This window comes from Oncorhynchus mykiss, chromosome 30 (assembly GCF_013265735.2).
Source record: "Oncorhynchus mykiss isolate Arlee chromosome 30, USDA_OmykA_1.1, whole genome shotgun sequence".
NCBI classification, from domain to species: Eukaryota; Metazoa; Chordata; class Actinopteri; order Salmoniformes; family Salmonidae; genus Oncorhynchus; species Oncorhynchus mykiss.
Genome location: NC_050570.1, coordinates 8,193,132 through 8,218,349, shown reverse-complemented (window position 1 = coordinate 8,218,349; position 25,218 = coordinate 8,193,132). Strand labels below are relative to the sequence as shown.

Sequence of the window (25,218 nt, the reverse complement as noted above, 5' to 3'; positions counted from 1 at the left end):
AAAAAAATATATATATATGTATATTTTCTTTTTTAAAGAAACGTCTCCACTTTACAGTCACACTAATGGATAAATCGTTAATTTACATAAACATTTATTATAATGCAGTACAAGCATTAATGCGGCATCGTTTCAATTCAGGCTTGAGTAACATCATTTGAATCCCCCGTCTCATCCCTGCTGTCGATCATTATTTCCATTCATCAGCCCCTCAAGTCATACAGACACACACGCACACACACACACATCATACATGCTGCGTCTGAGTCATTGGGACCATTGCTGAGTCACTGGAGAGGCCTGGGATATTCCCAATGCACCCAGCGCTAGTATCCATAGGTTACAACATTGCTCTTGAGTCTTAAACGAAAAGGGTGCTGATCGCATTGATTCAAAAGCAGGAATATAATTATCTCCCACCATCTCTTTACAGCATGATATTTGTTCATTCATAAGCATTACGCGGAAGGTAATGTTGAACAAAGAACCACATTCAACAGAGTGAACGTGACATGAACAAATATTACTAATTCATCTAGTTTACGTTTAATGCCCCCGGATATCTTTAGCAAATCCAGACATTCTGCCCGTGCACATTCTGAGGAACGTGCACGAGCCTTAACACTTCCTTATAGTCCATTTTGCGGGATATAGGGGCGTTTGCGCGTCCTTGTGAGATTCTAAATTGTCCTCGATTGAACCGAGAGGCAAGCTAGGTCATACACGCAACAAGGTCGATCTCCACAGTTCAATAAACGTACATCATCCAATCAAGCGAAAGGAATCGAACTATAGCTCAAGGCGCCCAGGGGAAACAAAACAGCAATCTACTGCGCCAATGTATTTAATCGCATTCATATCTCAATCTATTCAATACTAAATTATAAGGAATACAAAGGCTACATTCGTCAACCTGATACAGTTCAATATTAAAACGCATTATACCACATGCGTGCGTCCACGCTTTACCTTACAGACCGGTAATCCAGTTACGTTGGATAAAGGGAAGGAGTGGTTGAAATCCGTCACCTGAACGTACAGTAAATAGCCCGTACTGCTGTCCCATATGTCAAGGTAGGTTTAAATGAGTCTGATTATTTAATGATTTAATACTGTCTTTGGCAAGTTTTCAACAAATGACTGTCACGGTAAATATTATATTGAACTCATATGAGGTAAATGTGTAGTCAAACTGTAAATGGAAATAGCATACGGATGATTAACTCGTTAAAAATGTGTTCATAAAGTTTCTGATGAAATACATTGAAATGAAATGCGGTCATCTGAGGATAGATAACGGGAGAGGAGACAGTCACCACCCTACGAGTCTATCCGTACGTGACTTCGGTAAACAGTCTAACAGTGATCAATTAAATGAAAACATGAGGAAATCATAGAACAGGCAAAACCTATAGGCTAGGGTAGTCATTCCGTATATTTGTTGTAAAACCGTTTAGCCAAGATAACTTGCTATAGACATATACATACCGTTACCGATGCAGAGCACTGAGGTATGATAAAACGATGCAGAGCCACTTTACCGGAGAGTCGTGTGTCTAGAAACTGGAGAGCATTGTTGGTGGTCTGCGGGCGGGGGGAGGAGGAGGAGGATAAGGAGAAGGGGGAGGGAAGAGAGGGAGGGACTGGAGAGAAGATTGGCAGATTTGGATACGAATGCAGACCTGTGGCAAAGCGGGACGGGATGCGGCAACGGGCAGCCAGCCGCCTATGGTTCGGGCCAGGGAGGGGCGCTATGCGACTCACATTGCACCAGCGGTAACTCACTGCCTGAACTCAAGACTAAACGAAAATAACATTCTGGCGAATCTGACAATGGAAATGTTTTAATATAAATTTACCAGACAGGTTTCTTGACATAAAAACTCATAATTTGGAAGCAATCTGATACAAATAGAAGTATGATGACGCAGATAACGTTGCCTTTGGGGTGAATAGGTTCATATGGAGAAGAAGCATGCAGAAAATAGGCTATCTTGCCCAGCAAGGCATGAAAACAACAATCTAATGACATAGCAAATCCAAACTGGGTAACAATATGCGTGTGTGCGCGCGCGTGCGTGCCTGCCCCGTGTGTGTGTGTTTTATTTCAGAAAGGAGACGACATCTGGCAGCTGTTTGGTGCAATGGGGCTGCTACTGCATCTATTCACACACACACAAGCCTCTTTCTCTCTCCCTTTACAAACATCACAGCTATTTTCTGCCTTTCTGGTAATGCTGGCTCTGCTTAGATTCTTTAAATAGCAAATAAGGAGGTTAGTGTTCTCATTCTCTCCACTTCTCTTTCTCTCCCTCTTCTCCCCACCTCTCTCTCCCTCCTCTCCCAACCTCTCTCCACCTCTTTCTCCCTCCTCTCCCCACTTCTCTCTCCCACCCATATCTCGCTCTCTCCCTCCTCTTCCCACCTCTCTCCTCTCCCCACTTCTCTCTCTCCCCACCTCTTTCTCTCTCTCTCCTCTCCTCACCTCTTTCTCTCTCTCTCTCTCCTCTCCTCACCTCTTTCTCCCTCTCCCTCCTCTCCTCACCTCTTTCTCTCTCCCCCACCTCTCTCTCTCACTCTCTCCATCTCTTTCTCTCTCCTCTCCCCACTTCTCTCTCTCCCCACCTCTTTCTCTCCCTCCTCAACTCTTTCTCTCTCTCCCTCCTCTCCCCACCTCTCTCTCCTCTCCCACCTCTCTCTCTCCCTCCTACTATCCCCACCACTCTTTCCTCTCCCCACCTCTCTCCCTCCTCTCCCCACCTCTCTCTCTCCCTCCTCTTCCCACCTCTCTCTCTCCCTCTCTCCATCTCTTTCTCTCTCCTCTCCCAACCTCTTTCTCTCCCTCCTCAACTCTCTCTCTCCCTCCTCTCCCCACCTCTCTCTCTCCTCTCCCAACTCTCTCTCTCTCCCTCCTCTCCCCACCTCTCTCTCCCACTATCCCCACCACTCTCTCTCCTCTCCCCACCTCTCTCTCTCCCCACCTCTCTCCCTCCTCTCCCCACCTCTCTCTCCCTCCTCTTCCAACCTCTCTCTCTCCCTCCTCTTCCAACCTCTCTCTCTCCCTCCTCTTCCCACCTCTCTCCTTTCAATTCAAGGAGCTTTATTGGCATGGGAAACATATGTTAACGTTGCCAAAGCAGGTGAAATAGATAATAAACAAAAGTGAAATGAATAATAAAAATGAACAGTAAACATTACACTCATAGAAGTTCCAAAAGAATAAAGACATTTAAAATGTCATATTATGTCTATATTCAGTGTTGTAACAATGTACAAATGGTTAAAGTACAAAAGGGAAAATAAATATGGGATGTATTTACAATGGTGTTTGTTCTTCACTGATTGACCTTTTCTTGTGGCAACAGGTCACAAATCTTGCTACTGTGGCACACTGTGGTATTTCACCCAGTAGATATGGGAGTTTATCAAAATTGGGTTTGTTTACAAATTCTTTGTGGATCTGTGTAATCTGAGGGAAATATGTGAGGTTAGGAAGTGCAGCTCAGTTTCCACCTCATTTTGTGGGCAGTGAGCACATAGCCTGTCTTCTCTTGAGAGCCAGGTCTGCCTACGGCGGCCTTTCTCAAAAGCAAGGCTATGCTCACTGTGTCTGTACATAGTTAAAGCTTTCCTTAAATTTGGGTCAGTCACAGTGGTCAGGTATTCTGCCACTGTGTACTCTCTGTTTAGGGCCAAATAACATTCTAGTTTGCTCTGTTTTGTTGTGAATTCTTTCCAATGTGTCAAGTAATTCTCTTTTTGATTGCTCATGATTTGGTTGGGTCTAAATGTGTTGCTGTCCTGTGGTTCTGTGGGGTGTGTTTGTGTTTGTGAACAGAGCCCCAGGATTAGCTTGCTTAGGGGACTCTCCTCCAGGTTAATTTCTCAGTAGGTGATGGCTTTGTTAAGGAAGGTTTGGGAATCGCTTCATTTTAGGTGGTTGTAGAATTTAACAGCTCTTTTCTCTCTCCCTCCTCTCCCCACCTCCCTCCTCTCCCCACCTCTCTCCACCTCCCTCCTCTCCCCACCTCTCTCCCTCCACTCCCCACCTCTCTCCCTACTCTCCCCACCTCTCCCTCCTCGCCCCACCTCCCTCCTCTCCCCACCTTTCTCCCTCCACTCCCCACCTCTCTCCCTACTCTCCCCACCTCTCTCCCTCCACTCCCCACCTCTCTCCCTACTCTCCCCACCTCCCTCCTCTCCCCACCTCTCTCCCTCCTCTCCCCACATCTTTCTCTCTCTCTCTCTCTCTCTCTCCCTCCTCCAAACTATGGTCGTTATTGGGACACAAGGCAACAGCTGCTCTGATCATCACAGCCCATTCAAGTATGGTGTGCGTGTGAAACCACGCCCCTTTCATTTCCATTGTCACTCCCACTGTCTGCCAGTATAGCTGATATATCAACTACAGCATCAGACATTGCAGTCGTGCACCAAATCTCTCAACGCCTAGACAAGTGTTTATCATGTCATTAACCGCATCAATATGATATCGCTATCTGATGCCCGACTGCTATGTAAATTATGTGGCATTCAATCAAATTTGTGCAGCAAGACTGATTGAGGATTGCAGACGGTTTGGTGTAATTCTGAGGGTACAGATCTTGGATCAGCTTCCCTTCCCCCATTCCTCACCTTAACCACTAGTGGGTTAGTAAAACTGACCCGAGATCAGTGTCTTGGGGCAACTTCAACAACACCAAGTGTATCACTGCAATAGACCGACATCTCACTAGGTATGTTACACTTCACTGTTCAGCACTGCTCTTTCAAGACCTTGTCTGGTAACACACACACACACACACACACACACACACACACACAGATACACACACACACAGATACACACACACACACACACACACAGACACACACACACACACACACACACACACACACAGAGACAGACAGACAGACAGACAGACAGACAGACAGACAGACAGACAGACACAGACAGACACACACACAGACAGACAGACACAGACAGACACACACACAGACAGACACACACACAGACACACACACACAGACACACACACACACAGACACACACAGACAGACACACACACACACACACACACAGACAGACAGACACACAGACACAGACAGACACACACATACACTCATGTTTGGCCACAAACACTGTTTTGATTTGACTGGATCCATTATTCAGTCTGTTATGTTTGTTTTTCTGAAAAGCGGTTTCAAAAGGAAAGTGATACGATAAATGTGTCATTCTAGTAATGTCTGCAGTCTCATTTCAATTACTTGTCAGACGTTCCTGCCGGCGCTATCTCTTTGTAATGTAAAGTGTGAATGTTCAAAGTAAAAATTCCTTCCATGGATTCTCTGTGTCCTGTTATCTGTTCAGGCCAGGTGCACCCCCTTTAAACCCAGGGTTGGGTTCTGTTTGGCCCCCTGTAAACCCAGAGTTGTGTTCTGTTTGGCCCCCTGTAAACCCAGGGTTGGGTTCTGTTTGGCACCCTGTAAACCCAGGGTTGGGTTCTGTTTGGCACCCTGTAAACCCAGGTTTGGGTTCTGTTTGGCCCCCTGTAAACCCAGAGTTGTGTTCTGGTTGGCCTCCTGTAAACCCAGGGTTGGGTTCTGTTTGGCCCCCTGTAAACCCAGGGTTGGGTTCTGTTTGGCACCCTGTAAACCCAGGGTTGGGTTCTGTTTGGCACCCTGTAAACCCAGGTTTGGGTTCTGTTTGGCCCCCTTTAAACCCAGAGTTGGGTTCTGTTTAGCCCCAGTAAACCTAGGGTTGGGTTATTTTTATACCTAGTAGACCTTGGGTTGGGTTCTGTTTCGCCCCCCTGTAAACCCAGGGTTGGGTTCTGTTTGGCCCACAAGGATACCATTGCTGTGTGATCAATGGGATGATGAGAGGGTTGTCGTCCGTTTGAATTAAGCTTTTTCTATCTCTCACTCTCACTCTCTCTCATTCATTCTTCCCCCTTCTATCTACTCCCTCTAAACCTTTCTCTATGTATCTCTCCATTTCTTTCTCGCTCTCTTTCCATCTCTCTCTCTCTGAGCCAGACTGCAGTGATATCAGGCCCTGAGATCAATATCAGTAGTGCTTTGAATTATTCAACAGCTTCTTCAATAATGCATGACGCATGGGTGCGCAAACACACACACACACACACACACACACACACACACACACACACACACACACACCATTTAGGAGAGATTGCGCTCTTACGCCAGATAACTGAAGCCACTTTTTATTCCTGGGTTTTGGATTCTCTATTGGTATTCATGATTGTTGTTTTTCATTCATAGTAATTCATGAGGTTCTACAGCCGTATGAAGACAATAGTAATTCATGAGGTTCTACAGCCGTATGAAGTCAATAGTAATTCATGAGGTTCTACAGCCGTATGAAGTCAATAGTAATTCATGAGGTTCTACAGCCGTATGAAATCAATAGTAATTCATGAGGTTCTACAGCCGTATGAAGTCAATAGTAATTCATGAGGTTCTACAGCCGTATGAAGTCAATAGTAATTCATGAGGTTCTACAGCCGTATGAAGACAATAGTAATTCATGAGGTTCTACAGCCGTATGAAGTCAATAGTAATTCATGAGGTTCTACAGCCGTATGAAGTCAATAGTAATTCATGAGGTTCTACAGCCGTATGAAATCAATAGTAATTCATGAGGTTCTACAGCCGTATGAAGTCAATAGTAATTCATGAGGTTCTACAGCCGTATGAAATCAATAGTAATTCATGAGGTTCTACAGCCGTATGAAATCAATAGTAATTAATGAGGTTCTACAGCCGTATGAAGTCAATAGTAATTCATGAGGTTCTACAGCCGTATGAAGTCAATAGTAATTCATGAGGTTCTACAGCCGTATGAAATCAATAGCAATTCATGAGGTTCTACAGCCGTATGAAATCAATAGTAATTCATGAGGTTCTACAGCCGTATGAAGTCAATAGTAATTCATGAGGTTCTACAGCCGTATGAAGACAATAGTAATTCATGAGGTTCTACAGCCGTATGAAGTCAATAGTAATTCATGAGGTTCTACAGCCGTATGAAGACAATAGTAATTCATGAGGTTCTACAGCCGTATGAAGTCAATAGTAATTCATGAGGTTCTACAGCCGTATGAAATCAATAGTAAATCATGAGGTTCTACAGCCGTATGAAGACAATAGTAATTCATGAGGTTCTACAGCCGTATGAAATCAATAGTAATTCATGAGGTTCTACAGCCGTATGAAGACAATAGTAATTCATGAGGTTCTACAGCCGTATGAAGTCAATAGTAATTCATGAGGTTCTACAGCCGTATGAAGACAATAGTAATTCATGAGGTTCTACAGCCGTATGAAGTCAATAGTAATTCATGAGGTTCTACAGCCGTATGAAGTCAATAGTAATTCATGAGGTTCTACAGCCGTATGAAGTCAATAGTAATTCATGAGGTTCTACAGCCGTGTAACTCAGTTGAATTAAGGGACAGTCAGTCCACCATGATGACTGATGAGTGTAACTCAGTAGGATTAAGGGACAGTCCATCATGATGACTGGTGAGTGTAACTCAGTTGAATTAAGGGACAGTCAGTCCACCATGATGACTGATGAGTGTAACTCAGTAGGATTAAGGGACAGTCCATCATGATGACTGGTGAGTGTAACTCAGTTGGATTAAGGGCCAGTCAGTCCACCATGATGACTGGTGAGTGTAACTCAGTAGGATTAAGGGACAGTCCATCATGATGACTGGTGAGTGTAACTCAGTTGGATTAAGGGCCAGTCAGTCCACCATGATGACTGGTGAGTGTAACTCAGTAGGATTAAGGGACAGTCCATCATGATGACTGATGAGGGTAACTCAGTAGGATTAAGGGACAGTCAGTCCACCATGATGACTGATGAGTGTAACTCAGTTGGATTAAGGGACAGTCCATCATGATGACTGATGAGTGTAACTCAGTAGGATTAAGGGACAGTCAGTCCACCATGATGACTGATGAGTGTAACTCAGTTGGATTAAGGGACAGTCCATCATGATGACTGGTGAGTGTAACTCAGTTGGATTAAGGGACAGTCCATCATGATGACTGGTGAGTGTAACTCAGTTGGATTAAGGGCCAGTCAGTCCACCATGATGACTGGTGAGTGTAACTCAGTAGGATTAAGGGACAGTCCATCATGATGACTGATGAGGGTAACTCAGTAGGATTAAGGGACAGTCAGTCCACCATGATGACTGATGAGTGTAACTCAGTTGGATTAAGGGACAGTCCATCATGATGACTGATGAGTGTAACTCAGTTGGATTAAGGGACAGTCAGTCCACCATGATGACTGGTGAGGGTAACTCAGTTGGATTAAGGGATAGTCAGTCCATCATGATGACTGGTGAGTGTAACTCAGTTGGATTAAGGGACAGTCAGTCCACCATGATGACTGGTGAGGGTAACTCAGTTGGATTAAGGGACAGTCCATCATGATGACTGGTGAGGGTAACTCAGTTGGATTAAGGGACAGTCAGTCCACCATGATGACTGGTGAGGGTAACTCAGTTGGATTAAGGGATAGTCAGTCCACCATGATGACTGATGAGTGTAACTCAGTTGGATTAAGGGACAGTCAGTCCACCATGATGACTGGTGAGGGTAACTCAGTTGGATTAAGGGATAGTCAGTCCACCATGATGACTGATGAGTGTAACTCAGTTGGATTAAGGGACAGTCCATCATGATGACTGATGAGTGTAACTCAGTTGGATTAAGGGACAGTCAGTCCACCATGATGACTGATGAGTGTAACTCAGTTGGATTAAGGGATAGTCAGTCCACCATGATGACACTGCATTTTACTGCTATTGGATTAGCATTGCAGGTGCAGCAGATGAGATGTACAGCAGTTACCGTAGCTAGGGCCCATTGAGTACTTATCTGTATCTCAAATAGCTACCTATTCCCTACACTGTGTACATTATGTACACTCTTAGAAAAAAGGGTTCCAAAAGGGTTCCTCAGGTGTCCCCATAGCAGAACCCTTCTTGGTTCCAGGTATACCCCTTTTAGATTCCAGGTAGAACCCTTTTTGATTCCAGGTATAACCCTTTTAGATTCCAGGTATAACCCTTTTTGATTCCAGGTATAACCCTTTTAGATTCCAGGTAGAACCCTTTTTGATTCCAGGTATAACCCTTTTAGATTCCAGGTATAACCCTTTTAGATTCCAGGTATAACCCTTTTTGATTCCAGGTATAACCCTTTTTGATTCCAGGTAGAACCCTTTTAGATTCCAGGTATAACCCTTTTTGATTCCAGGTATAACCCTTTTTGATTCCAGGTAGAACCCTTTTTGATTCCAGGTATAACCCTTTTTGATTCCAGGTATAACCCTTTTTGATTCCAGGTATAACCCTTTTTGATTCCAGGTAGAACCCTTTTTGATTCCAGGTATAACCCTTTTTGATTCCAGGTATAACCCTTTTTGATTCCAGGTATAACCCTTTTTGATTCCAGGTAGAACCCTTTTTGATTCCAGGTATAACCCTTTTTGATTCCAGGCATAACCCCTTTTTGATTCCAGGTATAACCCTTTTTGATTCCAGGCATAACCCCTTTTTGATTCCAGGTATAACCCTTTTTGATTCCAGGCATAACCCTTTTGGATTCCATGTAGAACCCTTAGTGGAAAGGGTTCTACATAGAACAAAAAAAAAGGTTCCTCGAATGGTTCTCCAATGGGGACAGCTGAAACAGCCTTTAATGTTCTAGATAGAACCTGTAGGGAATCAGGTGCCATTTGAAGCTCAACCTATAATTTATTAGCACAAGTCTAATACTCATAGTTTGTCAGTCCATTGTTAGCTTATATACAGTTTACATACACTTAGGTTGGTGTCATTAAAACTCGTTTTTTCATCCACTCCACAAATTTCATGTTAACAAACTATTGTTTGGCAAGTCGGTTAGGACATCTACTTTGTGCATGACACAATACATTTTTCCAACAATTGTTTACAGACAGATTATTTCACTTATAATTCACTGTATCACAATTCCAGTGGGTCAGAAGTTTACATTTACTAAGTTGACTGTGCCTTTAAACAGCTTGGAAAATTCCAGGAAATTATGTCATGGCTTTAGAAGCTTCTGATAGGCTAATTGACATAATTTGAGTCAATTGGATGTGTACCTGTGGATGTATTTCAAGGCCTACCTTCAAACTCAGTGCCTCTTTGCTTGACATCATGGGAAAATCAAAAGAAATCAGCCAAAACCTCAGAAAAAAAATTGTAGACCTCCACAAGTTTGATACATCCTTAGGAGCAATTTCCAAATGCCTGAAGGTACCACGTTCATCTGTACAAACAATAGTACGCAAGTATAAACGCCATGGGACCACGCAGTCGTCATACCGCTCAGGAAGGAGATGCGTTCTGTCTCCTAGAGATTAACGTACTTTGGTGCGAAAAGTTCAAATCAATCCCAGAACAACAGCAAAGGACCTTGTGAAGATGCTGGAGGAAACAGGTACAAAAGTATCTATATCCACAGTAAAACAAGTCCTATATCGACATAACTTGAAAGGCCTCTCAGCAAGGAAGAAACTACTGCTCCAAAACCGCCATAAAAAAAAGCCAGACTACGGTTTGCAACTGCACATGGGGACAAATATCGTACTTTTTGGAGAAATGACCTCTGGTCTGATGAAACAAAAATAGAACTGTTTGGCCATTATGACCATCGTTATAGGAAAAGGGGGATGTTTGCAAGCCGAAGAACACCATCCCAACCGTGAAGCACGGGGGTGGCTGCATCATGTTGTGAGGGTGCTTTGCTGCAGGAGGGACTGGTGCACTTCACAAAATAGATGACATCATGAGGAGGGAAAATTATGTGGATATATTGAAGCAACATCTTAAGACATCATTCAGGATGTTAAAGCTTGGTCGCAAATGGGTCTTCCAAATGGACAATGACCCCAAGCATACTTCCAGAGTTGTGGCAAAATGGCTTAAGGACAACAAAGTCAAGGTATTGAAGTAGCCATCACAAAGACCTCAATCCCATAGAAAATATGTGGGCAGAACTGAAAAAACATGTGCGAGCAAGGAGGCCTACAAACCTGACTCAGTTACACCAGCTCTGTCAGGAGGAATGGCCAAAATTCACCCAACTTATTGTGGGAAGCTTGTGGAACGCTACCCGAAACGTTTGACCCAAGTTAAACAATTTAAATGTGATGAAAGAATTAAAAGCTGAAATAAATCACTCTCTCTACTATAATTCTGACATTTCACATTCTTAAAATAAAGTGGTGATCCTAACTGACCTAAAACAGGGAATTGTTACTAGGATTAAATGTCAGGAATTGTGAAAAACTGAGTTTAAATGTATTTTGGCTGAGGTGTATGTAAACTTCCGACTTCAACTGTACAATGTTCACTGGATTCTCCCTATGTAGCCCTTTTGATGACCCTTTGACTCCCTTGTCTCTCTGCATTTACCCCTGTAAACTCTCTCTCATGTCCTGCCTTGCTATATACCACCGTAGTAGAGCAGAAACGCTTCCTAGAAAGCACAAGTCAACCCAATGTTCACGGAGGTGGAAAAAGAGAGAGCCAAGGCCATGCTCTGTTGATTTAGAGACTACTGACATGGAATGCAATCTGGCTGCTCTACACCGTCCATTCAAATATGTGTGTCTGTGTGTGTACGGAGGACTGAGAGGAGCAGGACAAAGCGGGTACCAGACGTAAGTCTAAGGGATGTACACAACCACGTGTAACAAGATTAACCCCAGTTATTAAAAGACCACCATTCCACTAAGGAAGTAATCCGCAGCTCAACCTGGGCTTCTATTCAGGACAATGCATTGGGGCACGGTAAGACTGAGAGAGCAGGGTGACCCAGTCAGAACACCATTGGCTAGCAAGGTAATGAAGCACAGCCAGTCTCGGGGCCCCCGAATGAGGTCAGAGAACTGGGCTGTGTCGAGTCACAAGACACTAATAGAACCAGGAAGTGCCACTGATAGAGCCAGGAAGTGACTCAGGACATCTTGATTACTCTATCACACAGTTTTAAAACGTTGTTTTCCACCACTCTGGCCTGAGATGACCTTGAAACGAAAGGCATATAAAACAAGATGAAAGCACAGATGCCCAGTAAGATAATTGAATGAGTATCTAGTACTGACCAAATTGTGTTATTTCTAATAAAGTACCAGCTGACCAATACATATGATTAAGACTTGATTAGTTGTTTTTAATATGATGTTATTAGTATCTTGTATCATAAACTGTTATTTATGGCCTAATTTATGGACAGGCCACATCTTTGAAAGGAAGGAGACAAGAGGAGATGAGAAAGCACTTGAAGAGCTGTAGAGAGGAGAGGAAATTAACAGTCTGCAATATTGCTGTGGTGCCTTGTGATAGGGAAACAATCTCCTTCAACTCCTAACCATAACTTTGACTGCCTGTTGGCAATCGATTCCTTCTCTGCAATCTAGCAGAGTGTCCTCTCTGTCCAACAGAGGATTCATGAGGATGGGGAATGTCAGAAACAGATATGGATGATGTGACCATGTAATAAAATGGGCAAAAGAGTATGGGATGACATTTGTGTTGTATTTGTTAAAAATACTGTTTATACTATTTTGACTCCTTATACGGATTGAGTGCTACTAGAGCTAGGAACCTCGGACTGTAAATTACTTTAATCTGATTACAACCTCTTAACCTTTCACACTAGTCTTAATTTACTGTCAATCTTTAAGTCTAACCAATCACACAGTAATGAACCCTGTGACAGACACTTTGTTATGATGGGGTGGGGATAGGTAGCCCAGAGTGTTATGATGGGGGTGGGGATAGGTAGCCCAGAGTGTTATGATGGGGTGGGGATAGGTAGCCCAGGGTGTTATGATGGGGTGGGGATAGTTAGCCCAGGGTGTTATGATGGGGGTGGGGATAGGTAGCCCAGAGTGTTATGATGGGGTGGGGATAGGTAGCCCAGAGTGTTATGATGGGGTGGGGATAGGTAGCCCAGGGTGTTATGATGGGGGTGGGGATAGGTAGCCCAGAGTGTTATGATGGGGTGGGGATAGGTAGCCCAGGGTGTTATGATGGGGTGGGGATAGGTAGCCCAGGGTGTTATGATGGGGGTGGGGATAGGTAGCCCAGAGTGTTATGATGGGGTGGGGATAGGTAGCCCAGGGTGTTATGATGGGGTGGGGATAGGTAGCCCAGGGTGTTATGATGGGGGTGGGGATAGGTAGCCCAGAGTGTTATGATGGGGTGGGGATAGGTAGCCCAGGGTGTTATGATGGGGTGGGGATAGGTAGCCCAGGGTGTTATGATGGGGGTGGGGATAGGTAGCCCAGGGTGTTATGATGGGGGTGGGGATAGGTAGCCCAGGGTGTTATGATGGGGGTGGGGATAGGTAGCCCAGGGTGTTATGATGGGGTGGGGATAGGTAGCCCAGAGTGTTATGATGGGGTGGGGATAGGTAGCCCAGGGTGTTATGATGGGGGTGGGGATAGGTAGCCCAGGGTGTTATGATGGGGGTGGGGATAGGTAGCCCAGGGTGTTATGATGGGGGTGGGGATAGGTAGCCCAGGGTGTTATGATGGGGTGGGGATAGGTAGCCCAGGGTGTTATGATGGGGGTGGGGATAGGTAGCCCAGGGTGTTATGATGGGGTGGGGATAGGTAGCCCAGGGTGTTATGATGGGGGTGGGGATAGGTAGCCCAGGGTGTTATGATGGGGGTGGGGATAGGTAGCCCAGAGTGTTATGATGGGGTGGGGATAGGTAGCCCAGAGTGTTATGATGGGGTGGGGATAGGTAGCCCAGGGTGTTATGATGGGGGTGGGGATAGGTAGCCCAGAGTGTTATGATGGGGTGGGGATAGGTAGCCCAGGGTGTTATGATGGGGTGGGGATAGGTAGCCCAGGGTGTTATGATGGGGGTGGGGATAGGTAGCCCAGAGTGTTATGATGGGGTGGGGATAGGTAGCCCAGGGTGTTATGATGGGGTGGGGATAGGTAGCCCAGGGTGTTATGATGGGGGTGGGGATAGGTAGCCCAGAGTGTTATGATGGGGTGGGGATAGGTAGCCCAGGGTGTTATGATGGGGTGGGGATAGGTAGCCCAGGGTGTTATGATGGGGGTGGGGATAGGTAGCCCAGGGTGTTATGATGGGGGTGGGGATAGGTAGCCCAGGGTGTTATGATGGGGGTGGGGATAGGTAGCCCAGGGTGTTATGATGGGGTGGGGATAGGTAGCCCAGAGTGTTATGATGGGGTGGGGATAGGTAGCCCAGGGTGTTATGATGGGGGTGGGGATAGGTAGCCCAGGGTGTTATGATGGGGGTGGGGATAGGTAGCCCAGGGTGTTATGATGGGGGTGGGGATAGGTAGCCCAGGGTGTTATGATGGGGTGGGGATAGGTAGCCCAGGGTGTTATGATGGGGGTGGGGATAGGTAGCCCAGGGTGTTATGATGGGGTGGGGATAGGTAGCCCAGGGTGTTATGATGGGGGTGGGGATAGGTAGCCCAGGGTGTTATGATGGGGGTGGGGATAGGTAGCCCAGGGTGTTATGATGGGGGTGGGGATAGGTAGCCCAGGGTGTTATGATGAGGGTGGGGATAGGTAGCCCAGGGTGTTATGATGGGGGTGGGGATAGGTAGCCCAGGGTGTTATGATGGGGTGGGGATAGGTAGCCCAGGGTGTTATGATGGGGGTGGGGATAGGTAGCCCAGGGTGTTATGATGGGGTGGGGATAGGTAGCCCAGGGTGTTATGATGGGGGTGGGGATAGGTAGCCCAGGGTGTTATGATGGGGTGGGGATAGGTAGCCCAGGGTGTTATGATGGGGGTGGGGATAGGTAGCCCAGGGTGTTATGATGGGGGTGGGGATAGGTAGCCCAGGGTGTTATGATGGGGGTGGGGATAGGTAGCCCAGGGTGTTATGATGGGGGTGGGGATAGGTAGCCCAGGGTGTTATGATGGGGGTGGGGATAGGTAGCCCAGGGTGTTATGATGGGGGTGGGGATAGGTAGCCCAGGGTGTTATGATGGGGGTGGGGATAGGTAGCCCAGGGTGTTATGATGGGGTGAGGATAGGTAGCCCAGGGTGTTATGATGGGGGTGGGGATAGGTAGCCCAGGGTGTTATGATGGGGTGGGGATAGGTAGCCCAGGGTGTTATGACGGGGTGGGGATAGGTAGCCCAGGGTGTTATGATGGGGGTGGGGATAGGTAGCCCAGGGTGTTATGATGGGGTGGGGATAGGTAGCCCAGGGTGTTATGGTGGGGTGGGGATAGGTAGCCCAGGGTGTTATGATGGGGGTGGGGATAGGTAGCCCAGGGTGTTATGGTGGGGTGGGGATAGGTAGCCCAGGGTGTTATGGTGGGGTGGGGATAGGTAGCCCAGGGTGTTATGATGGGGGTGGGGATAGGTAGCCCAGGGTGTTATGATGGGGTTGGGGATAGGTAGCCCAGGGTGTTATGATGGGGGGAAAAGTACACCTATGGACAGGTTAAATAATCAGTTGATAGACGGATAGAGGTTCTAATCGTTTCAATATCTCTGAATAAAAATCTAAAAGGACCTGCCTGACTCCACTATTTGGAATACACTTTTATTTTAAATTAAGGGCAGCAATTGAGATTATAACAGCATAATGCATAGAGCATTTCCATTATAAGAACATTATACTGTACATTGGGATATTATAAGTCACTTAAAATGTTGTTTGGAAAGCAACAAATAAAGGAAAAGGGAGTATTGATCAACAGTTGCCCCATTGAGACACTAAATCTAGCGAGGATCTAGCGAGGATCTAGCGAGGATCTAGCGAGGATCTAGCGAGCGCCACGGAGAGCGCCGCTGACAGCCTGCGATATCAAAGTTTTGTTTCAACTCCTCTAGCCTGTTATTTTTCTAAACCTACAGTAACATCCTTGGAGATAATTGTAACGTTACCAAAACAAAATCTAATCTGTTTGTAAGAGTTTAGAATTGGACAGTGTGTTTCCCAGGAAACAGAACCAAGAGAGGTGCTTCAAATCAGAACACTAACTGCGCTCTAATGTAAGATAATGTAAGATAATGGCTCCTCCCATCCAATGGGCCCCCGAAGACCTGCAAGAAGATGAGGTTTCCTTTCTGCATCTGAGTCACTTATTGACAAGGACACAGAAATTGACAGATTTAGGAAATGCCATTTCAAAGAGTCAAAGTAATAGTAACAGTGATCTGCAATGTACCAATGTTCCTATTATCATGTCCCTGTCAACCATGACCCTGTCAACCATGTCCCTGACAACCATGACCCTGACAACCATGTCCCTGTCAACCATGACCCTGTCAAGCATGACCCTGTCAAGCATGTCCCTGTCAAGCATGACCCTGTCAACCATGTCCCTGTCAACCATGACCCTGTCAACCATGTCCCTGTCAACCATGTCCCTGTCAACCATGTCCCTGTCAACCATGTCCCTGTCAACCATGTCCCTGTCAACCATGACCCTGTCAACCATGACCCTGTCAACCATGTCCCTGTCAACCATGACCCTGTCAACCATGTCCCTGTCAACCATGACCCTGTCAACCATGTCCCTGTCAACCATGTCCCTGTCAACCATGTCCCTGTCAACCATGTCCCTGACAACCATGACCCTGACAACCATGTCCCTGTCAACCATGACCCTGTCAAGCATGACCCTGTCAACCATGTCCCTGTCAACCATGACCCTGTCAACCATGACCCTGTCAACCATGTCCCTGTCAACCATGACCCTGTCAACCATGTCCCTGTCAAGCATGACCCTGTCAACCATGTCCCTGTCAACCATGACCCTGTCAACCATGTCCCTGTCAACCATGTCCCTGTCAACCATGTCCCTGTCAACCATGTCCCTGTCAACCATGTCCCTGACAACCATGTCTCTGACAACCATGACCCTGACAACCATGTCCCTGTCAACCATGTCCCTGTCAACCATGTCCCTGTCAACCATGTCCCTGTCAACCATGACCCTGTCAACCATGTCCCTGTCAACCATGTCCCTGTCAACCATGTCCCTGTCAACCATGTCCCTGTCAACCATGACCCTGACAACCATGACCCTGACAACCATGTCCCTGTCAACCATGACAACCATATCCCTGTCAACCATGACCCTGTCAACCATGACCCTGCCTGTCAACCATGACCCTGACAACCATGTCCCTGTCAACCATGACAACCATTTCCCTGTCAACCATGACCCTGTCAACCATGACTCTGTCAACCATGACCCTGCCTGTCAACCATGACCCTGTCAACCATGACCCTGTCAACCATGACCCTGACAACCATGTCCCTGTCAACCATGTCCCTGTCAACCATGACCCTGTCAACCATGACCCTGTCAACCATGTCCCTGTCGACATGTGATTTGTGTATTTGAGTGTTTTCTTTAGTTGTCCCTGTCACCCATATAGTGTCTGCTGGGACCCCCAGGGGTCAATGTCAGGGTCAACGAGGTGCCATCCTGGTCACCATGGTAAGATGGCTGAAGAAGAGGAACATGGATTCAACCAAGCAAATTGGAACCAATTGACCAGGTATCTTATTAATCATCACCCCACCGCTGCCCTCAGGTTAACCTCTGACCTCTGTCATGTCACACACTGTGTGATTATGATAATGATGTTCTGTGTGTAGGTCTGGATTTCCAGATACGTGTTGGGGCACGTTTCCTGCTTCAAAGGACATCATTCGTTGGCACAAACACAATTGTTGTTTTTGCAGAGGTTATTTTGAAGTTCAAAATATCCTTTTGGTATTAATAAAATGGCAGTGTTTTATTTATTTATTCATTTTCAATTAATTGGAGTCACACTGTAAAAGTAATATAATGTACAGTATGTACCGGTTTAGTGGGTTTCCTGAGATTGTGTCTTCTTGTTACTGTCAACCTAAGATAAATAATGGACCAAAGTATGGTATTGTATCCTATCCTATCTTAGAATCCTATCCTATCTTAGAATCCTATCCTATCTTAGAATCCTATCCCATCTTAGAATCCTATCCTATCTTAGAATCCTATCCTACCTTAGCATATCCTACCCTATGGATTCCAACCTTTTCTATTATGTTAAGCTTCTAAATAGGAACATTCTTCCCTTTTCCCCTGCAACTCTTCCCAGGTCCTAGTGTCCAAGAGAAAGTAGTGCACTATGTTGTCAACTCATCCCCTGGTCCTTAGTGTCCAAGAGAAAGTAGTGCACTATGTTGTCAACTCATCCCCTGGTCCTTAGTGTCCAAGAGAAAGTAGTGCACTATGTTGTCAACTCATCCCCTGGTCCTTAGTGTCCAAGAGAAAGTAGTGCACTATGTTGTCAACTCATCCCCTGGTCCTTAGTGTCCAAGAGAAAGTAGTGCACTATGTTGTCAACTCATCCCCTGGTCCTTAGTGTCCAAGAGAAAGTAGTGCACTATGTTGTCAACTCATCCCCTGGTCCTTAGTGTCCAAGAGAAAGTAGTGCACTATGTTGTCAACTCATCCCCTGGTCCTTAGTGTCCAAGAGAAAGTAGTGCACTATGTTGTCAACTCATCCCCTGGTCCTTAGTGTCCAAGAGAAAGTAGTGCACTATGTTGTCAACTCATCCCCTGGTCCTTAGTGTCCAAGAGAAAGTAGTGCACTATGTTGTCAACTCATCCCCTGGTCCTTAGTGTCCAAGAGAAAGTAGTGCACTATGTTGTCAACTCATCCCCTGGTCCTTAGTGTCCAAGAGAAAGTAGTGCACTATGTTGTCAACTCATCCCCTGGTCCTTAGTGTCCAAGAGAAAGTAGTGCACTATGTTGTCAACTCATCCCCTGGTCCTTAGTGTCCAAGAGAAAGTAGTATGTTTCTGTCAATATAACCTGGTAAAATAATGGTTAATATACAACTATAAAATCTGTGATTTTTTTTCGCCCCCAAAAAAGTGTATTTTTTATATTTTTGTTTTACACTCTCCCCCTAATTATTTTTATACAGAAACAACAAAATTGAACGTTCTGAGTTGATGTCAATGCTTAAATCACATTTACAACTTTTTTTGTTTTTGGTCTGGAAGAAAATGAACACATTTTGAACACAAATTGTACTTTTTACTTCACTACATTACTAAATAAAAGTATGTACTTTTAACTCCATACATTTTCCCTGACAACCAAAAGTACTTGTTACATTTTGAATGCTTTGTTTGTAAATTATTTCGGGGTGTTGGGGTGTTCCCTGTCCGTAAATGACAAGAAAACCGTGCTGTCTGGTTTGCTTAATATAAGGAACGTGAAATGATTTATACTTTTACTTTTGATACTTAAGTGTATTTAAAACCAAATACTTCTAGACTTTTACTCAAGTAGTATTTTACTTGGTGACTTTTACTTGAGTCATTTTCTATTCAGGTATCTTTACTTTTACTCAAGTATGATAATTGGGTACTTTTCCCACCACTGCTGTCAACCCACAAGACGATTATCACATCAACTGGCTTCACACAGAGTGATAGACAAACGCGCGCACCACACAGACAGATGGGCAATTTTGCTGGAAATTAATTGGCAGATATTGTGTTATGTTTGACTTTTTAAGCCAATAGTGGCTAACCAGTGGTGGGATTATGTCAAAGTTGCGTTGATTAGATAGTAGCTGGGAGCGTGTGGTGTCTGATACTTGTGAGATTTGTTAATAACAGTTTGCTGTGGAAAATGGCATGTACATTCAGAACTGTTTGGGTTAGGGTTAGGGTTAGGGTTAGGGTTAGGGTTAGGGTCTCATATATGGGCTGCTGTTGGATACCCCTGTGTTAACATTATGGAACCATCTCATCTAATTAAAAAAAATATATATATATTTCACCTTTATTTAACCAGGTAGGTCAGTTGAGAACAAGTTCTCATTTACAACTGCGACCTGGCCAAGATAAAGCAAAGCAGTGCGACAAAAACAACAACACAGAGTTGTACATAGGATTAAAAAAACATACAGTCAATAACACAATAGAAAATCTGTATACAGTTTGTAGAAATTAAGTAGGGAGGTAAGGCAATACATAGGCCATAGTGGCAAAATAATTACAATTTAACAATTAACACTGGAGTGATAGATATGAAGGAAGATGAGGATGTGAAATACTACTGTAGAAATACTACTGTGCAAAAGAGCAGAAAAACAAATATGGGGATGAGGTAGGTAGTTGGTTGGATGGGCTATTTACAGATGGGCTGTGTACAGCTGCAGCGATCGGTAAGCTGCTCTGACAGCTGATGCTTAAAGTTAGTGAGGGAGATATAAGTCTCCAACTTCAGTGATTTTTGCAATTCGTTCCAGTCATTGGCAGCAGAGAACTGGAAAGAAAGGCAGCCAAAAGAGGTGTTGTCTTTGGGGATGACCAGTGAGATATACCTGCTAGAGCACGTGCTCCGTTTGGGTGTTGTTATGGTGACCAGTGAGCTGAGATAAGCAGAGTTTTACCTAGCAAAGACTTCTAGATGACCTGGAGCCAGTGGGTTTGGCGACGAATACGTAGCGAGGACCAGCCAACGAGAGCATACAGGTCGCAGTGGTGAGTAGTATATGGGGCTTTGGTGACAAAATGGATGGCACTGTGATAGACTGCATCCAATTTGTTGAGTAGAGTGTTGGAGGCTATTTTGTAAATGACATCGTTGAAGTCAAGGATCGGTAGGATAGTCAGTTTTACGAGGATATGTTTGGCAGCATGAGTGAAGAAGGCTTTGTTGCGAAATAGGACGCCGATTTTAGATTTGATTTTGGATTGGAGATGCTTAATATGAGTCTGGAAGGAGAGTTTACAGTCTAACCAGACACCTAGGTATTTATAGTTGTCCCCATATTCTAAGTCAGAACCGTACAGAGTAGTGATGCTAGTCAGCCGGGCGGGTGCGGGCAGCAATCGGTTGAAGGGCATGCATTTAGTTTTACTTGCATTTAAGAGCAGTTGTAGGCCATGGAAGGAGAGTTGTATGGCATTGAATCTCATCTGGAGGTTAGTTAACACAGTGTCCAAAGAAGGGCCAGAAGTATACAGAATGGTGTCGTCTGTGTAGAGGTGGAGCAGAGAATCACCAGCAGGAAGAGCGACATCATTGATGTATACAGAGAAAAGAGTCGGCCCGAGAATTGAACCCTGTGGCACCCCCATAGAGACTGCCAGAGTTCCGGACAACAGGCTCTCAGATTTGACACACTGAACTCTGTCTGAGAAGTAGTTAATGAACCAGGCGAGGCAGTCATTTGAGAAACCAAGGCTGTTGAGTCTGCCGATAAGAATAAAGTGATTAATAGAGTCGAAAGCCTTAGCAAGGTCGATGAAGATGGCTGCACAGTAATGTCTTTTATCGATGGCGGTTATGATATTGTTTAGGACCTTGAGCGTGGCTGAGGTGCACCAATGACCAGCTCGGAAACCGGATTACATAGCGGAGAAGGTACAGTGGGATTCGAAATGGTCGGTGATCTGTTAGTTCACTTGGCTTTCGAAGATTTTAGAAAGGCAGGGCAGGATGGATATAGGTCTGTAACAGTTTGGGTCTAGAGTGTCTCCCCTTTGAAGATGTGGATGACCGCGGCCGCTTTCCAATCTTTAAGAATCTCAGACGATATGAAAGAGAGGTTGAACAGACTCGTAATAGGGGTTGTAATAATTTTAGGAACAGAGGGTCCAGATTGTCTAGCCCAGCTGATTTGTAGGGATCCAGATTTTGCAGCTCTATCAGAACATCAGCTGTCTGGATTTGGGTGAAGGAGAAGCGGGGGGGGGGCTTGGGCCAGTTGCTGCGGGGGGTGCAGCATGGCCAGCCGTAGAGAAATGTTTATTGAAATTCTTGATTATTGTGGATTTATGGTGGTGACAGTGTTTCCTAATCTCAGTGTGGTGGGCAGCAGGGAGGAGGTGCTTTTATTCTCCATGGACTTTACAGTGTCCCAGAACTTTTAGGAATTAGTGCTGCAGGATGCAAATTTCTGTTTGAAAAAGCTAGCCTTTGCTTTCCTAACTGACTATGTATATTGGTTCCTGACTTCCCTGAAAAGTTGCATATCGCAGGGACTATTCGATGTTTGTGCAGCACGCCATAGGATGTTTTTGTGCTGGTCAAAGGCAGTCAAGTCTGGAGTGAACCAATCTGTTCTTAGTTCAACATTTTTTGAAAGGAGCATGCTTATTTAAGATGGTGAGGAAAGCACTTTTAAAGAACAACCAGGCATCCTCTACTGATGGGATGAGGTCAATATCCTTCCAGGATACCCGGGTCAGGTCGATTAGAAAGGCCTGCTCGCAGAAGTGTTTTAGGGAGCGTTTTGACAGTGATGAGGGGTGGTTGTTTGACCACGGACCCATAACGGACGCAGGTAAAGAGGCAGTGATCGCTGAGATCCTGGTTGAAAACAGCAGAGGTGAATTTAGAGGGCAAGTTGGTCAGGATAATATCTGAGGGTGCCCATGTTCACGGATTTAGGGTTGTACCTGGTAGGTTCCTTGATCATTTGTGTGAGATTGAGGGCATCTAGCTTAGATTATAGGACGGCCGGGGTGATCTACTTAGTGGGGATTGTTATTACAGAGCTTACTGTATCTGACACACACACACACATCTCATCTCTCCTCCTCTCCACCTGTGGACATGTACGGCAATTAAAGCTGCTTTCGTTTCCACCTCTCTCTTTCTTTCCCTTTTACTGAAAGAATAAATGTCCTCTCACTTTAAACCACCCCATAGGCCTTTTGGGCATTGAAGCCTGCATCCGCCCTCATTTCCCATAGCCCACTGCTCCCATAGCTGTTTGATAGTTTGGGAGGAAATGGAGCCAATTCTGTTGACGGGAAACGTTTGAGAGCCATCGCCATGTGTGGCTCAGCCTACACACCTCCGTGTGTATCGGTGTGGTGTAACTAAGGCCTTAATTAAAAACAGTAGTGCTGAAAATCCGCTTTATTGTGCGATTGGCAATTAAAGGCAATGTCCCAGCGGTCGTGGAGACTACATACAAGGTAAACGCTGCAAATGTCGGCTCAATCGGAAATGACCTTTACATGTGAACCATGCTACAAGGCAGATATTTTGGGCCCTAAACCTAGAGGCATAGGGGATTTGATAAGAGTAAAATGCTGACGGTAAATCCATGCCTCATACCTTGCTTCACTGTAGGGTGTTGGGGGGGGGGGGGGGGTTGAGCCCACCAGAAAGGATACTGCACATTTTAGCAGCAGTCAAATCATTTTTTGATCTGTCAGCAGGTGGGAGAAAGTGTGGTCTTTTTTCCTTTAATCCAGATTAAAACCTCTCACTTTCAGTTTATTGAAAATGGAACCTTTTTCAAAATATCGTCTTTTCTAAAACAAGCCAGAAAAAGCTGGTTGCAATTCCAGTTTTATTCTCTAGAAAAGACAGAACAAATATTATTTTTTAATTATGTGGTTTAATTCAAATATATTAATTGATTAAAAAAAAATATTTATAAAAAGTGACTAATTAAATGAATTATCTTTGTTAATGATATTATGAATAGAGAAGGTGGAGTTATATCACATGTGCAGTTAACAAACATAAATCGAAATGTTTGCTTTATCCAAAATTACAAATAACTGCAGCATTAACACAAAAATGGAGGAGGCAAGTGGAAGAGGGAGAAGGTAGGAAACTTGTTTTTTTGCGCTTTATTAAAGACCCCCCTTTATTAAAGACCCCCCCTTTATTAAAGACCCCCCCCCCCTTTATTAAAGACCCCCCTTTATTAAAGACCCCCCCCTTTATTAAAGACCCCCCTTTATTAAAGACTCCCCTTTATTAAAGACCCCCCCCTTTATTAAAGACCCCCCCCTTTATTAAAGACCCCCCTTTATTAAAGACCCCCCCTTTATTAAAGACTCCCCCTTTATTAAAGACCCCCCTTTATTAAAGACCCCCCCTTTATTAAAGACCCCCCTTTATTAAAGACCCCCCCTTTATTAAAGACCCCCCCTTTATTAAAGACCTCCCCCTTTATTAAAGACCCCCCCCTTTATTAAAGACCCCCCCTTTATTAAAGACCCCCCTTTATTAAAGACCCCCCCTTTATTAAAGACCCCCCCTTTATTAAAGACCCCCCCCTTTATTAAAGACCCCCCCTTTATTAAAGACCCCCCTTTATTAAAGACCCCCCCTTTATTAAAGACCCCCCTTTATTAAAGACCCCCCCCTTTATTAAAGACCCCCCTTTATTAAAGACCCCCCTTTATTAAAGACCCCCCTTTATTAAAGACCCCCCCTTTATTAAAGACCCCCCCCTTTATTAAAGACCCCCCCCTTTATTAAAGACCAAAATGTTGAACCACAGTGCCATACAGGTGGCAAAATAGTTGGGACAATATTTTCGATGTGCCTATCCCATGGCACATGGTTTATGAAATGATAAACAAAACAACGCTTGATACAAAAGTTTTCCAATTTAAATTATTACACAAAATTCTTGCCACAAACAGAATGTTTTTTTTTTCTGTTGTACTTTCCCCCCTTTTTCACGAGAGCATTCAGCTAGTTACGACTAGAACTTTGTGGACGTGGACATTGATTTTCAGTCCAGGAAAATGCTTCATCTGTGTCCAAAACACGAATCTGCCAAGCCGCACTAATGTGTCAAAGGAAACACCAGCCAAGAGTCAGCTTGCAGGCACTCAGCCCGCCATAGGAGTCATGATGGGACAAGGAAATCCCAGCCTGCCAAACCCTCCCCTAACCCAGATGACACTTGACCTGTTGTGCACCACCTCATTGGTCTCCTGGTCACAGCCAGTTGTGACACAGCATGTGATTGAACCCAGGGCTGTAGTGACGCCTCAAGCACTCGCGATGCAGTGGATGGATGGACTGAGAGTAGCTGAGGGGTGGGGTTAAGGTGATAGATGGGATGGACTGAGAGTAGCTGAGGGGTGGGGTTAAGGTGATAGATGGGATGGACTGAGAGTAGCTGAGGGGTGGGGTTAAGGTGATAGATGGGATGGACTGAGAGTAGCTGAGGGGTGGGGTTAAGGTGATAGATGGGATGGACTGAGAGTAGCTGAAGGGTGGGGTTAAGGTGATAGATGGGATGGAGTGAGAGTAGCTGAGGGGTGGGGTTAAGGTGATATGTGGGATGGACTGAGAGTAGCTGAGGGGTGGGGTTAAGGTGATAGATGGGATGGAGTGAGA

General features: G+C 45.0%; 1 protein-coding gene across 3 annotated transcripts in view; it reads right to left on the bottom strand.

Annotated features, from left to right (window-relative positions):
• The window catches only part of map1ab (microtubule-associated protein 1Ab), a 95,733-nt gene that overhangs the window by 46,887 nt on the left and 23,628 nt on the right, over positions 1-25,218 (bottom strand). The window contains exon 1 of one of the 3 annotated variants that reach the window (XM_036969194.1): positions 1,489-1,578. The exons of the other annotated variants lie outside the window; for them this stretch is intronic. The gene's annotated coding sequence lies outside the window, so the exon portion shown is untranslated. Of the gene's footprint in view, positions 1-1,488; positions 1,579-25,218 lie in introns of those variants that run through there. 3 annotated transcript variants of the gene reach the window in all.